A 14590-nucleotide genomic window follows, 5' to 3' on the forward strand; every position below is an offset into this window, starting at 1 on the left:
TTATTGTTCCCAATACGGGTGCAGCCAGGACACAGTGTGCAATCAACGTGCAATACAATGCATGGATGATACTGCAGGTGCTGCCTGTCTGTGTGCGGCCTGATGTTTTGATCAGGGGGGGCTAAAGCACCACCTTGTGGCCAAATGACAAGACTGCACTCCATCGTTCACCACATCAAAGGGAAACGCCACCACTTTTCAACCTCATTTTCATTATTTCCAGCACAACACCAGTGTCACGTGTTTCTATGTTTTGTAGAAAAAAAATGTAATAGTTAAAATAGTTGATTACCTGATGACATCTTCAAAAGTTAACATTTCAAAAACGGATTCTCAAATACAGAGGTTTGTGGTGACTTTGGGAGCAAGAAATGTATTTGTAATTTTTATTTCACCTTTATTTAACCAGGTAGGCAAGTTGAGAACAAGTTATCATTTACAATTGCGACCTGGCCAAGATAAAGCAAAGCAGTTCGACACATACAACAACACAGAGTTACACATGGAGTAAAACAAACATACAGTCAATAATACAGTAGAAAAATAAAATAAAGTCAATATACAATGTGAGCAAATGAAGTGAGATAAGGGAGGTAAAAGCAATGGTGGTGAAGGAAATACAATTTAGCAAGTAAAACACTGGAATGGTTGATTTGACAGTAGATGAGTGTGCAAAGTAGAAATACTGGGGTGCAAAGGAGCAAAATAAATAAATACAGTAGGGGAAGAGGTAGTTGTTTGGGCTATTTATAGATGGGCTATGTACAGGTGCAGTGATCTGTGAGCTGCTCTGACAGCTGGTGCTTAAAGCTAGTGAGGGAGATAAGTGTTTCCAGTTTCAGAGATTTTTGTAGTTTGTTCCAGTCATTGGCAGCAGAGAACTGGAAGGAGAGACGACCAAAGGAGGAATTGGCTTTGGGGGTGACAAGTGAGATATACCTGCTGGAACGCGTGCTATGGGTGGGTGCAGCTATGGTGACCAGTGAGCAGAGATAAGGCGGGACTTTACCTAGCAGGGTCTTGTAGATGACCTGGAGCCAGTGGGTTTGGAGGAGAGTACGAAGCGAGGGCCAGCCAACGAGAGCGTACAGGTCGCAGTGGTGGGTAGTATATGGGGTTTTGGTGACAAAACGGATGGCACTATGATAGACTGCATCCAATTAGTAGGGTGTTGGAGGCTATTTTGTAAATGACATCGCCAAAGTCGAGAATCGGTAAGATGGTACCCTACCTTGGGCTAGAAACTGGTTGCAGGGTTTGAAAATCACTCTTTTTTACATGTAATCCTACCTTGTGATGTCAAAGAGAAGCTTTTTGTTCACCTTTCTTCATCTTTAACAGATAGAAACACACATGCAGACATTGGTTTGGTGCTGGAGATGATGAATATGAGGTTGACAGTCAAGACTGTCTGGAGCTCTTCAGAGATGGGTCGTTCGTACTCAGGAATGAAATGGACGCAAATGGGCTGAAACGGGGAGGGACTATCTGAACTTGTCCAATAAGAACCCCTTGTTTTTGTTTTCCGTTGCAAAACGTTTTGCCACACTGTGCATTGGCTGCTAGGTAATATTATCATGCACACTCAAATACATAAATTACCTTTAGGGGATACTGACGATATAGTGTATGTCCCAATACAAATCAACCACTATAGTTCTCAAGGATGTCCTATGCATTATGAATTGAATAGGGTGCCATTTGGGATGCAGCCAAGGGGAGAATCCTGGTGGCGTTCAAGTGGCAGTTAGCCAGAAGATTCTGACACTACCGTTACGCTTGTTTACACTGAGCTGCACTGGGGTCGGAACGCCATCAAGGTTAGATTAAAACACTGTGGAGCCGGCACGAAATCAATGCAGAGATGGGATATGACACTGTACTCCAAATTGTACTTTTATCCAAACTGATACAGCGAGAAGATTGAAATACTGAGTTTTTCCAGAAAAATTGCCCTTTTTGTCCTCATGCTAGCAAGAGAAGCCACCGCAGCCATTTTGGAATGGTAGTGTCAGCCAATCGGCTCTTTTGTTGTTCAATGCAACAACACATCCTTGTCAGTGTTAGAATAAAACCTTAATTGCTTGGATTAAATTAAGATGAAACTGTACCAAAGTTCCAAGACAATGATGTCAACAAAGTACTGTGACAGATTTAGATCAGACACTTCTCCCATCCGTTCCTTTCATTCAGTTTTCTTATGAGAAGTGACGGCCCCATTGGCTGCTGGGTAATAGTAGGGCTGTGAACCTTTGTTGTCTCTTGATTGGCTGATTGAGACATGCTGTGCTTTGGTCTGCCTTCATCATCGCGCAAACAGCCGCAGCTGGTGTAGATATTATTAGTATCTGTTTGCATAGCAACCATTGTAATAAATAATATATGCCATAACACATGCTTTGACATTTCAGCACAATTGAAGTCGCTTTTTTTCTCTTCCCAAGAGTGCATTTTAATGCTGGTTGGCCGTGAGGACGGAGGAATAAGAAAATAATAGAATGGAGGAAGGAAAAATGTCAAGAATGAGATTTGGAGACAACCTCTCTCGTCTAGCCTTTTCTTTGTACCTCGGCAAGGAAATGCATGTGATTCAAAAGACCTTGAATGACTGAGGACGTTGAATGATGCCAGTACATGTCACAGACAATACAGTACAGATAGTACAGATACACACAGATCCAGAAACGGGCACGGAACATTTCAGAGACAGTGTCTGCGCCCCAAAATGGCACCCTATTCCCTACATAGTGTACTGCTTTTGGTCCACGGCTCATGAGGAATAGGAAAAGATATCATCCGAGACGGAACTAGTATTCAACATAATACTATTGCTCCCAAATGCAGTGATTATCTCAGCGAAGAATCTCTTTTTGATCCTATTGGGCTGTGTGACTGTGTCAATTCCCACATGAAGTCAATAGACTTGTGTAAAGAAAATGCACTTAAGCATAAAATGTTCAATGTAATTGCTGAAGTACACTTAAGTATCATAAATCATTTCAAATTCCTTGTATTAAGCAAACCAGATGGCGTTTATTTACGGATAGCCATAGGCACATTCCAACACTCAGACATCATTTACAAATGAAGCATGTGTGTTTAGTGAGTCCGCCAGATAAGAGGCAGTAGGGATGACCAGGGATGTTCTCCGGATAAGTGCATGAATAGGACCATTTTCCTGTCCTGCTAAGCATCCAAAATGTAACAAGTACTTTTGTGTGTTATGGGAAAATGTATTGAGTAAAAAATACATAAAGGAATGTAGTGAAGTAAAAGTAGTCAAAAAATATAAATAGTAAGTAAAGTAGAGATACCCCCCCAAAAAACGACTTAAGTAGTACTTTAAAGTATTTTTATTTAAGTACTTTACACCACTGGATATTATCTTGAAGGAAAATATATTTTGGTATTTGTTTCATTAGTCCCAAAATATTATATTCAACTGATGCGAAACGTTTTTAAGATATGTAACTTTCAAAATACAGAAATTATCCCCATATGATGTATTATGAGTCATATGGTGCCACATTTTGCATCAGTTGAATATAATATTTGGGGACTATGTCAACAATGGACTAATGAAAGTTTTTGGGTGGAATTGTCTTTTAGGATGGTGGAATACTGTACAGAACCTGCAGGTGCTGTTTCTCGACAGCAGAGGGCAGCAGTAGTGTACAAATAATAACAGTGTCAATCCATACTGCTGTAAGAACTACTCATGATGTGACAGTACCTCATAAATCAGGTTAAACTAAGAACAGCTCCATTTTCAAAATGATTGGGTACTGCTGCTCACTCTTAAAGTGAATAGGAAATATTGGACAATGGACAGGTTATGATATACAGAGGGTTTGTCCGAAATGGCACCCTATTCAGAGCACTACTTTTCACCAGAGCCCTATGTGTGTCCAGGCAGAGTTTCTCCAGATTGATGAGTGCTGGAGGTGAACGGAATATGGTATTGATGAGGGTGAAACAATGGTTGTTGTACACTGACATGGGTATAGGAAGTAAGGGCCACACGTGTACACACACACACACAGAGAGAGAGAGATCCAAGTCACATTTTTTGGGTTGATGTGACAATAGTGGTCAGGGACTTGTTGAGAGAGGTAGTTGACTTTAATAGAATGACAACATTTTCACAGTTATATAGGACCTAACCAATCAGAACAGGTCTCACCGAGAAAGCGAGCCAAACTTTTCAAAGTTTGACACGTTCATCAGAAAGTCAAACGAGTTTGCTTTTGTTATCATGTCACTTAGTCAATGAGAAAACGGAGGACAAAAACAACAAAACAACAAAAAGTCAAAGGGATCACTGGTCTGTACTCATTTATTACGTCGAGTACCAATTAAACACAATAAGTGGATTAAATGTAATAAATTGCAGGTGAAGGGCTTCATAACGATGGGAGCATTCGATGCATACCAATGTAAATCAGACATGATAATACCATGTGGACCACGGTGTGTCGAGAATCTCCAACGAGATACAGTCCATGGAATTACATATAGAATCCCTATAGATTCTAGATATCAATATACATTTAGACGTAAATTATCTCTATGGGGTAGTAGTCAAACATATCAATGTTACAGTGTAGTTGCACACACTACCGTGATGTATACAGAAGATGCAACACGTAAATCAGTTTACATGGAGGTACGTATATCTCTACTACGACTTACAGTAAAAGGAAACATCCTGTCGACAACATAGGCCCCCGTACACACTCGGGTTGTAAATGGATGTGCAACGCATTAGACACAGTGGTTGTGATTACAACAGATATTTGAGACGCAATGGAGAGTTTGTCCGCGCAAAAATACTTACTCGACCGTTGTTCTCTCCACAACGCAAGTGTTATAATTATTGTACCTTTGTGCCAAATGCATTGTTCATCAGTTGTACAGTTGAGTGTGTAAAGGACCATGGATCCTTCTGTATGAGGAATAAATTCGTTTTTTTTCTGACAATATTGAAAGCTCCCTAATTACGACCGGTTGAAACCAGATTTCTTCTATCCCATTTACGAGAACGATACATGGGTCTGATAGCGAAATCCATGTACACAATGGCAACGATTATACAGACCTCTGCATTTTCTGCTTTAGCCATACTGTCGATGTTGCCATGGTAACAGAGTATGTCTTATCAAGTATGGCTCTTGTTTTTTTTTTCTTCCAGTGGAACTTATTTTGGGCCGGCTTTCAGTGGGGTAGGTATGACAACAGGCTGGTGAGTTGCATTCATTTGCATATTAATACTGCGAAACAGCCATTGTGTGTTAGTTTAACCCCTGCCTGAGGGACCTCATCAAATCACTGTCACATTACCTAGAACTTGGTCTATATATAGAGGCTTTTATGCAAATGGTGTAAAACACTTGGAAACTATAAATGGGTGGTCATTCAGATACGGATGGTGATATCAACAACAACAGCAACATCTTATTCTCCTTCAGTAAGGTTCATGGAGGGTTCTTGTTTATCACAAACCATGTGGACGACCATGTCTTCTTCACACAGTGTATCTCGCGTAAACACTATTTGAAGTATGGTGTAATTACACAAATCCCAAAACGACACAGAAGCAGAGGGGATACAGATAAAGGGAAGAGACACAGCAGGAAGGGGCAGACACGGGATTTAACCCCTGTCTCCAGTGGGAAAGCACGTACAGTATATATGCTACAACTAGACCACGGGCTCTGCACCAGTGTTTTCTGTGTTAATGGTAACTACTTTTATCTCCACTGACAGTCTGACAGGCTCTCTGCCTATAGCAGGCTGGGCGGCCTGTCGATATGGCGTGCATAGCATAACCACAAAGTTCAGATATTATTTGAACTTTGGTCACTTTGTAGCCCCCGCTCGTCATCTCTGTGTACTTTGCGTTTCCTCCCTTGTTGAAAATAATGAGCAGGTTTGATGTAGGGCTACTATAGCCGGTAATGAGAGGAGTGTTGCTGTTCAGGCGACATGAAAGCTCTTCAGTCTATCTGGCCTCACAAGCGGCGGCCATTATGGAGCCGGATAGAGCGGTTAAAGCCCCCATGGAGGTCTAGTTGCGGACTTTATAATGGGGGTTGGCAGAAAGTGACCGAGGCTACAGCTGGGAACCCCTTTTAAACCATACTGCAGGGATGGAGCCGTAATGCACACGTTAGGTTTTACTAGGAATTCCCAACCTGATTCAAGGGTACAGTCAGAAGGGACATCAGAACACAAGCTGTATTGTAAGGCTTAATAAAGTGGCTGTCTTGTGTACACAGGCTTTGCAGAGTGAAAGTGGGGGTCAGTCATAGGAGTATGTGTGCTTTCGCTATGTGGAGCTTACCATAAAATACAACATGTTGATAGCTTTGACAATAACACATCCACACAAAGCCATGGCCAGAAGATGTATATTGTGGCACTCTTCAAAACGGTTTGGAAACATACATAAATGTGACAACTGCTTAAGTTAACAATCATAACGTGACAAGCTTTGATGTGCATGCGTGTGCGTGTGTGTGTGTGTGTGTGTGTGTGTGTGTGTGTGTGTGTGTGTGTGTGTGTGTGTGTGAGTGAGAACGTCGAGTCCATAAATTCTTCAGCCATGTCGAGTAACAGGAAACGGCACATTCGTCAGCTGTCGTATCAATCTTGCCGTTTATCCTTATCATTCACGTGCAGGGGGACGCAACTGTCCTCTGTGGTAAACGAAAGAGGGGGGAATGAATAAAGAGGAGAAGGGACGGTGATGGAGGGATCAGGGATCCCTCTCTATCTGTCTACGGGACGAGAGGAAGGCCCCGGCGGTGACACGGTTAACGGTTAACCACCTTGTCCTGGGGACCGTGTGATCTGTTACCCCCTAGAGCAGCCCAGGAAACTGGCTCCCCTGCCAAAGGGTCCTGTACCTGGTTAATGGTTAAACCCAGCATCCTGCCGCCAGCCATCATTTTGGATCCATAACAATAGAGGGTGCCTAGACCTGGATGGATGTACTGTGGAGGAATGGAATCCTCTCGTTGTCTGTCTCCCCTTGGCACGCAATGGTTGTTCAGTTAATGGTTAATGGGGGTACGCCTGGATCAATCGGATGGACTGTCAAGAGGGCACAAATACACAAAAACACACACAGGGGGATCCTGATGATCGACTCATCTGATTGTACACAGATCATCCAGATAGCTTGTTAACAGGAAGTGGACCCTATGCCACCTGAGAGTTGATTGACAGTCGAGATGACTGATGCTATTCGTATTTGTGTTGACCTCGATCCTTTCCAGTTGTAATATATGTTCTCTTTCGGAAAAAAATTCAGTTCCATGAGTTTGGAACTTTCTTTTTCTCCGCTTTGCATGTGCGTAACTTTATAGGGAAGGATTTGTGAATTAAATAAATCCTTGGCCTCCACTCGAACACTGTGAACTAGATTGTATAGTAAAGTTATATTGTACCAAATTTAAACTAGGGGGAAGGATAATGTATACTCTTCAAACAGCCTTGTGGCTCTTCAAGTATAATTCACAGTCTGTTATTCAACAGAAACATTACTTTTTTAACACATTCTCCTAATTTGGAACTTAGAAGTTGTTTAATTGTTCCTTTTATACTGTTTCCCATTTTCACCTGAGTTGAACTCATAATCACCTTAGCCACAAATGTAATTACCCAACACCGAACATTAATTTGCATTGTCACATGATCCATGGGAGTGCTATTAGAGCAGCAGAAGACAAGGGAATTAGCGGCTATAACAAGAGAAAGTGTTTTGATTTTCAAACGGCCAGCGATGCTCTGAGTCATTCATATGAGACCCCATTTACAAAGGAAAAGAACAGCTAAACGTCTCTTTAGGAGCTCAAAACGCTCCAAGGGGCTCACATCCAGCGACAGTTTCCGTCAGTGATACTGACAAGGCCTGGGCTCTGGGTCAACTAAGGCTTTTGAGGGGCCCCTGTGTGGCCCCAGCATGGCGTCCATACACTCAGAACAGAGAGAGACGTCACTCTCCCCTTCCTCCCCCAGGTGAGGGTGACAATCCATCACCCGCCCAAAGGCCACAGCACTGGGGGTGCGGGGAGGGAGGAGCAGGGCTATTATGCGTCATTGAGGGGAGGAGAGGAGTGAGGGGGTTGTGACTTTGTGTGATGCTATACCGTTAACCCGGAGGGAGGTAAAACAGCAGGTACAAGCCAGGCTTGGAGGAACAGAACAGGGGATTCTCTAGCCAGCTACTACTACTCCACAACAGTCTGATAGTGTTCTCCTATGGAGGTCTCTCTGTGTGTGTGTGTGTGTGTGTGTGCGCGTGCGCGTGTGCGTGCGCGTGCGTGTGCGTGTGCGTGCGTGCGATGCTGGCTGAGGATGCATCCAAAATGGCCCACAATTCCCTATATGGTGCATTTGGTACACAGCTACAGTGTTTCCATATGGAGGTGTGTTTGTGTGAAGCTAGTTGAGGAGGAAGTCACATGGGACGTTACACTATTGCCTGGGGCTGCAATGTGGTGTTTCGACTGGACGGATTATAATGTGTGGTGTGTCGATATGACAGACAGGTGACGTCATACTGGGTAGCCTACCTTTGTGCCCTGAGCACGGTCAACTTGAATTACTTTTCTGTCGCTTTATCTCAACGACTGATTGGGTCCCATCAGCTCCTATCAAACTGAATATGAGACGATAAAAAATGTTCCCTATATCCTGCACTACATTTGACCAGGACTCATAGGGTTTTGGTCAAAAGTAGTGCACTACATGGGGAATATGGTGCCGAGACGCAACCAATATCATTTGGTATGTTTGCCTTTGAGCAATTAGTTGACAATAATTCAGATAAACATGAAATTCAACATCATCTAAGAATGGATCATTTGGTCCTTTGTGGCTCAGCTGGTAGAGAACGCCAGCATAGTGGGTTCAATTCCCAGGACCACCCATACAGTGCATTCAGAAAGCATTCAGACGCTTGGACTTTTTCCACATTTTGTTACTTTAAACCTGATTCTAAAATGGATTAAATCACCCCCCCCCCCCATTATCGATCTACCCACAATAACCCATAATAACAAAGCAAAAACAGTTTTTTAGACATTTTTGCAAATATATAAAAAATAAAAAAATCGATATATCACATTTATATAAGTATTCAGACCCTTTATTGAGTACTTTGTTGAAACATCTTTGGGAGCGATTACAGCCTAGAGTCTTCTTGGGTATGATGCTACAAGTTTGGCACACCTGTATTTGGGGAGTTTCTCCCATTGTTTTCTGCAGATCCTCTCAAGCTCTGTCAGGTTGGATGTGGAGCGTCGCTGCACAGCTATTTTCAGGTCTCTCCAGAGATGTTTAATCAGGTTCAAGTCCGGGCTCTGTCTGGGCCACTCAAGAACATTCAGAGACTTGTCCCAAAGCCACACTTGCATTGTGTCGGCTGTGTGCTTAGGGTCATTGTCCTGTTGGAAGAATTACCGTTGCCCAGTCTGAGGTCCTGAGCGCTCTTTCATCAAGGATCTCTCTGTACTTTGCTCCATTAATCTTTCCCTCGATCCTAACTAGTATCCTAGTCCCTGCTGTTGAAAAACATATCCACAGCATGATGCTGCCACTACCATGCTTCGCCGTAAGGATGGTGCCAGGTTTCCTCCAGACGTGACCCTTGCCATTCAGGCTAAATAGTTGAATCTTGGTTTATCAGACCAGAGAATCTTGTTTCTCATGGTCTGATAATACTCTAAGTGCAATTTGGCAAACTTCAAGCGGGCTGTCATGTGCCTTTTACTGAGGAGTGGCTTCCGTCTGGCCACTCTACCATAAAGGCCTGATTGGTGGAGTGCTGCAGAGATGGTTGTCCTTCTGGAAGATTCTCCCATCTCCACAGAGGAACTCTGGAGCTCTGTCACAGTGTCCATTGGGTTCTTGGTCACCTTCCTGACCAAAGCCCTTCTCTGCCGATTGCTCAGTTTGGCCGGGCGGCCAGCTCTAGGAAGAGTATTGGTGGTTCCAAACTTCTTCCATTTAAGAATGACGGAGGCCACTGTGTTCTTGGGGACCTTCAATGCTACATAATTGTTTTGGTGCCCTTCCCCAGATCTGTGCTTTGACACAATCCTGTCTCAGAACTCTACGGACAATTTCTTTGACCTCATGGCTTGGTTTTTGCTATGATGTGCACTGTCAACTGTGGGACCTTATATAGACAGGTGTGTGCCTTTCCAAATCATGTCCAATCAATTTAATTTACCACAGGTGGACTCCAATCAAGTTGTAGAAACATCTGATCTGATGATCAATGGAAACAGGATGCACCTGAGTTAAATTTTGAGTCTCATAGCAAAGGGTACTTATACTTATGTAAAAATGTATTTTTTTGTTTGTTTTTTTGTTGTTTAATTTTACCCATTTTTCTCCCCAATTTCGTGGTACCCAATTGTTTAGTAGTTACTATCTTGTCTCATCGCTACAACTCCCGTACGGGCTCGGGAGAGATGAAGGTTGAAAGTCATGCGTCCTCCGATACACAACCCAACCAAGTCGCACTGCTTCTTAACACAGCGCCATCCAACCCGGAAGCCAATGTGTCGGAGGAAACACAGTGCACCTGGCACATATGGTTAGGGCGCACTGCGCCCGGCCCGCCACAGGAGTCACTGGTGCGCGATGAGACAAGGATTTCCCTACCGGCCTAACCCGGACGACGCTAGGCCAATTGTGCGTCGCCCCACGGACCCCCCAGTCGCGGCCGGTTACGACAGAGCCTGGGCGCGAACCCAGCGCCCTTAACCACTGCGCCACCCGGGAAGCCGTAAAAAGGTATTTCTGTTTATTTATTTTTTTACAAATTTGCACAACTTTCTAAAAACCTGTTTTTCAAATTGTCATTATGGGGTATTGTGTGTAGATTAATGAGGAACATTTTTTATTTAACCCATTTTAGAATAAGGCTGTAGCGTAACAAAATGTGGAAAAAGTCAATGGGTCTGAATACTTTCCCAATACACTGTACATAAAGAAATGTAAGTCGCTTTTGATAAAGTGTCTGCTAAATGGCATTTATTATTGTTATACTGTCAATCCACTAAGGAGAATTACTAGGTTTACATGGTTAGTTCCCCAGCTAATGGTTATAATTCACTGCTATAGCAACACAGTATTTGACATGCACACCATATCCCCTGCTAGATGATCGATGCTGTTACTACTGTAGTAGGTACATTTTGCATACATTTCACACGGCTCAGATGTGCAATGCTTGATTTGATGGTTAATTCAGATGCAGGAAACAGAGAGCTGCGTGGAGCCTGGTAAGCGAATGCAAATCCTCACCCTGCTCAAGCTGAAGGTTCAGTGTACTAGCCCGCGTTCCGTTCAGCCCACTCATTTTTATACTGCTATTCTTTATGGCTCAGGCTTCTCTCTCTCTCTCTCCCTCCCTTCTGCTCTCTCTCTCTGTCTCTTTCAGGCTCTCTGATTCCATCCTGCCTGTGACAGAGGGGGTATCATTAACACACATGCACATGCACGCACACACACACACACACAAATGAAAGCACAAATGCACACACACACACACACACACACACACACCGAGTATTCTCCAGGCCTCTGCCATTTGCAGTGACGCTCGGTGGGTGAGCCATCGTTAGAGGAGAGCGGTGCACCGGTGCCATCGCTTGGCCACAGTACATCTCCTTCCCCAGTGTTCGTCTGAATCGCGACAGTACAGCAAGACCGCAAACAGACGGCTCGTAGTGACACAGCTGCCACAAGACATGCCTCGTTAATGCTCCTCAAATGTCACCCCCTGAAGTCATCGCTCACTGTTCACACGGATCTGCCTGCCCTGGACACACATGAGGCTTTCTTTTAGGAGAGGATTTGGTGTGATTGTGTTCATAATGCATGACTGTTTGTAGATGTTTATTAAATTGGAGAACTTGAAACAGGCTGCCATGAAGCTGGATGCTTTGAGAGCCAGTTGGAAGGGGGGGGGGGGGGGGGGATGAGTCTCTGGCCAATAAAGGGTGGCTAAATGTAGTCGCACAACTATGACATGGTTGAAGTCCAACTCCAACATTCTGATACAACGCTTCGCTGTTGTAATTCGTTTCCACTAAGAAAAATGTATTGCAAGGTGTGAACTACACACACACACACACACACACTACTCTGCAGACACTAGGAGTGCATCGCTGAATCAGCAGAGTGGTGAAGCCGATCCATCCATCACTGGGCGAGGCAGGAACCAGTCATCACAGGGGCCCCAGCGCACTACAGCTCAACCCAATCCGGGGAAAACGGGAGAGATGTCCTGTAGAATCTATACACAATGACGGCCACCTCAGACTGATCCATCACACTAGACTAGAGGAAGTTGAGCCGCTGAGAGTCGCTGAGCCTGTTGCTGTGCTGCCAGTGCCACCGGCTGGACCGGGTTAATGGTTAACCCATTGCATCCTGTCATCCATCTTGGATCTGCCGGATGCTGTCCGATACAGGCGGGGCCACTGTCAGGGGCATTGTTATGGCCAGGGGGGCTGATAAAATCCCAATGTAGGCTAAGGCAACACTGAGAGAGGGGGAGGGGAGGTTGTTGTCGTGACAGAGTGCTCCTGTCTTGGGTTCTCGCTTTGGGGTTTTCCTTGTCATTTCTTTGTTTCTAGTCTCATTGGGTTTGGAATCAAAGATCTTCGTCAAAAAAACCTACGTAATGACATGTCGATGACTCAGGGCTATAAGTACAACTGTAAGCATTTATTATCCAATGAGTATCAACTGTAATTGAATTTATTTAGACATTCCTCCAAATCTATCAGTTTGACATCTTGCAAGAAGCCACAGGTATATACAGTGAGTAAACTTACATTTAGTCATTTAGCAGATGCTCTTATCCAGAGCGACAACTACTGCAGTAGAGTACACCTAAGATATAATTTACATTGGTACAGTACATGATGGTACTGTACATTGCTAGGGTACATTGGTCATTTCCAGAGTAATTCATTCACATTTCCATTTAGAGCCGTGAATTTATAGATTCTCAATAAATGAATCCTACCAGAGATACTGGGAAACTGCATTGTCGCCCTGTGTTAACATGACATGTGTCCAAAATGGCAACATTTGATTTGTTTTATTTATTTATTTGGCCATTTTAAACACAAAACAACCACATGGGGCTCTGGTCAAAGGTGATGCACTATATAGGGCAGGGATGGGCTCCCCTTTTGAAGGTTCTGGGTTCAATTTCCACAAAAAAAACTCAGTTGGGGCCTCAATTTACGGTGGCGCGTTAGAATAGAATAATAGAACAAGGTGCAATTTCGACATTCGGGTTGTGCATCAGCAGTTTTTCTCTTATGATGTCAGTCACTGATAATCAGTCAATTAGCCCATGTCAGCTAACACTTTTTAGATTGCTAATTAGCTGGCCGCTAAACTATCGAAACTTGTTATCGTGGTGGAATTACCGGCTGGGGGCCCCCATTGATTCTGTTAGTCAGTCTAACTCCGATATCATATTAAAAACTGCAAACATCTCACTCCACCTTATGGCAAAATGTGTAGAATTGCATGAAATTAGCTGTAAAACAGCTCATTTTCCTCTCCAACCCATTACAACATTTTTAGAATTGCATGTTATAAAATTGCTAAATATTCTCTCAGAACCATTGCAAAAAGTGTAGAATTGCAGTAAACATGCTTTAAAATTGCAACCTTTTCACTACACCCCATGGCAAAATGTGTAGAATTGCCCGAAATGAACTCTAAAACGTAAAAAAAAAAAAAGCTCTCAGCTGTCAAATAGGGAGGCCAATCAAATGTTTTGCATGCAGACCTGCAAGCAATTGCGGGTGAGTTCCGATTTTCCGTGACCCCCCACCCCCATCAAAGTTGCACATATATTTGTGACTCATCAATGGTAAAATTAGAGCAGACACTGCCTGCAAGGATCTTCAATAAATATTTTTCTCCAAGAATGCCTGCCATGGCAGATGCCCAGTACTCTAACAATCCAGGGTTATTATGAGGGCCTTTGCTTTTAACGGCTGCATCAAGGACGGTGGTGAATTGTCCAGCGGTGATTGCATTGCATTGAAGTAATTTACCTCGCGCCAAGAAATGTTCACCTTTCTGTGCTGTGCACCCGTGCAACAACTTTGACTGGAGCTGTTACCAAGGAGATGTTGCGCGCGGGAATAGAACAGCAAACGAAGACTCATTGACCCTTTGGTTTGATACGCAATTTGTCAGGGAAGAAATAAGATAAATTAGTACAGTGCGTTTTCCCTCCCATCCATCCGCTATAGTGCCTCGCCTGATCTGTCATATTAATGAAGAAATTTGGCGCCTCCGGAACAATGGGAAAGAATTAGACACTTGGAGAACATGTTTGCATAACGAGCTCCTTTGCCGTTTTCAACAGTTTCTAGTCTTAATCACCTGGCGCTCTCCAGAACACCTACACCCTTCTTCAGGATCAGATATGGGGACCACCGGACCGGGAAATGATCTGAGCCGCGACATTAATCCGCTAAGCCTGATTGCTATTACCGCGGTGTGATTATGCAGCTTGATTACCGAGCCCACCCCA

Source organism: Oncorhynchus mykiss, chromosome 10, assembly GCF_057628025.1.
Source record: "Oncorhynchus mykiss isolate SJ-2025 chromosome 10, ASM5762802v1, whole genome shotgun sequence".
Lineage (NCBI taxonomy): Eukaryota > Metazoa > Chordata > Actinopteri > Salmoniformes > Salmonidae > Oncorhynchus > Oncorhynchus mykiss.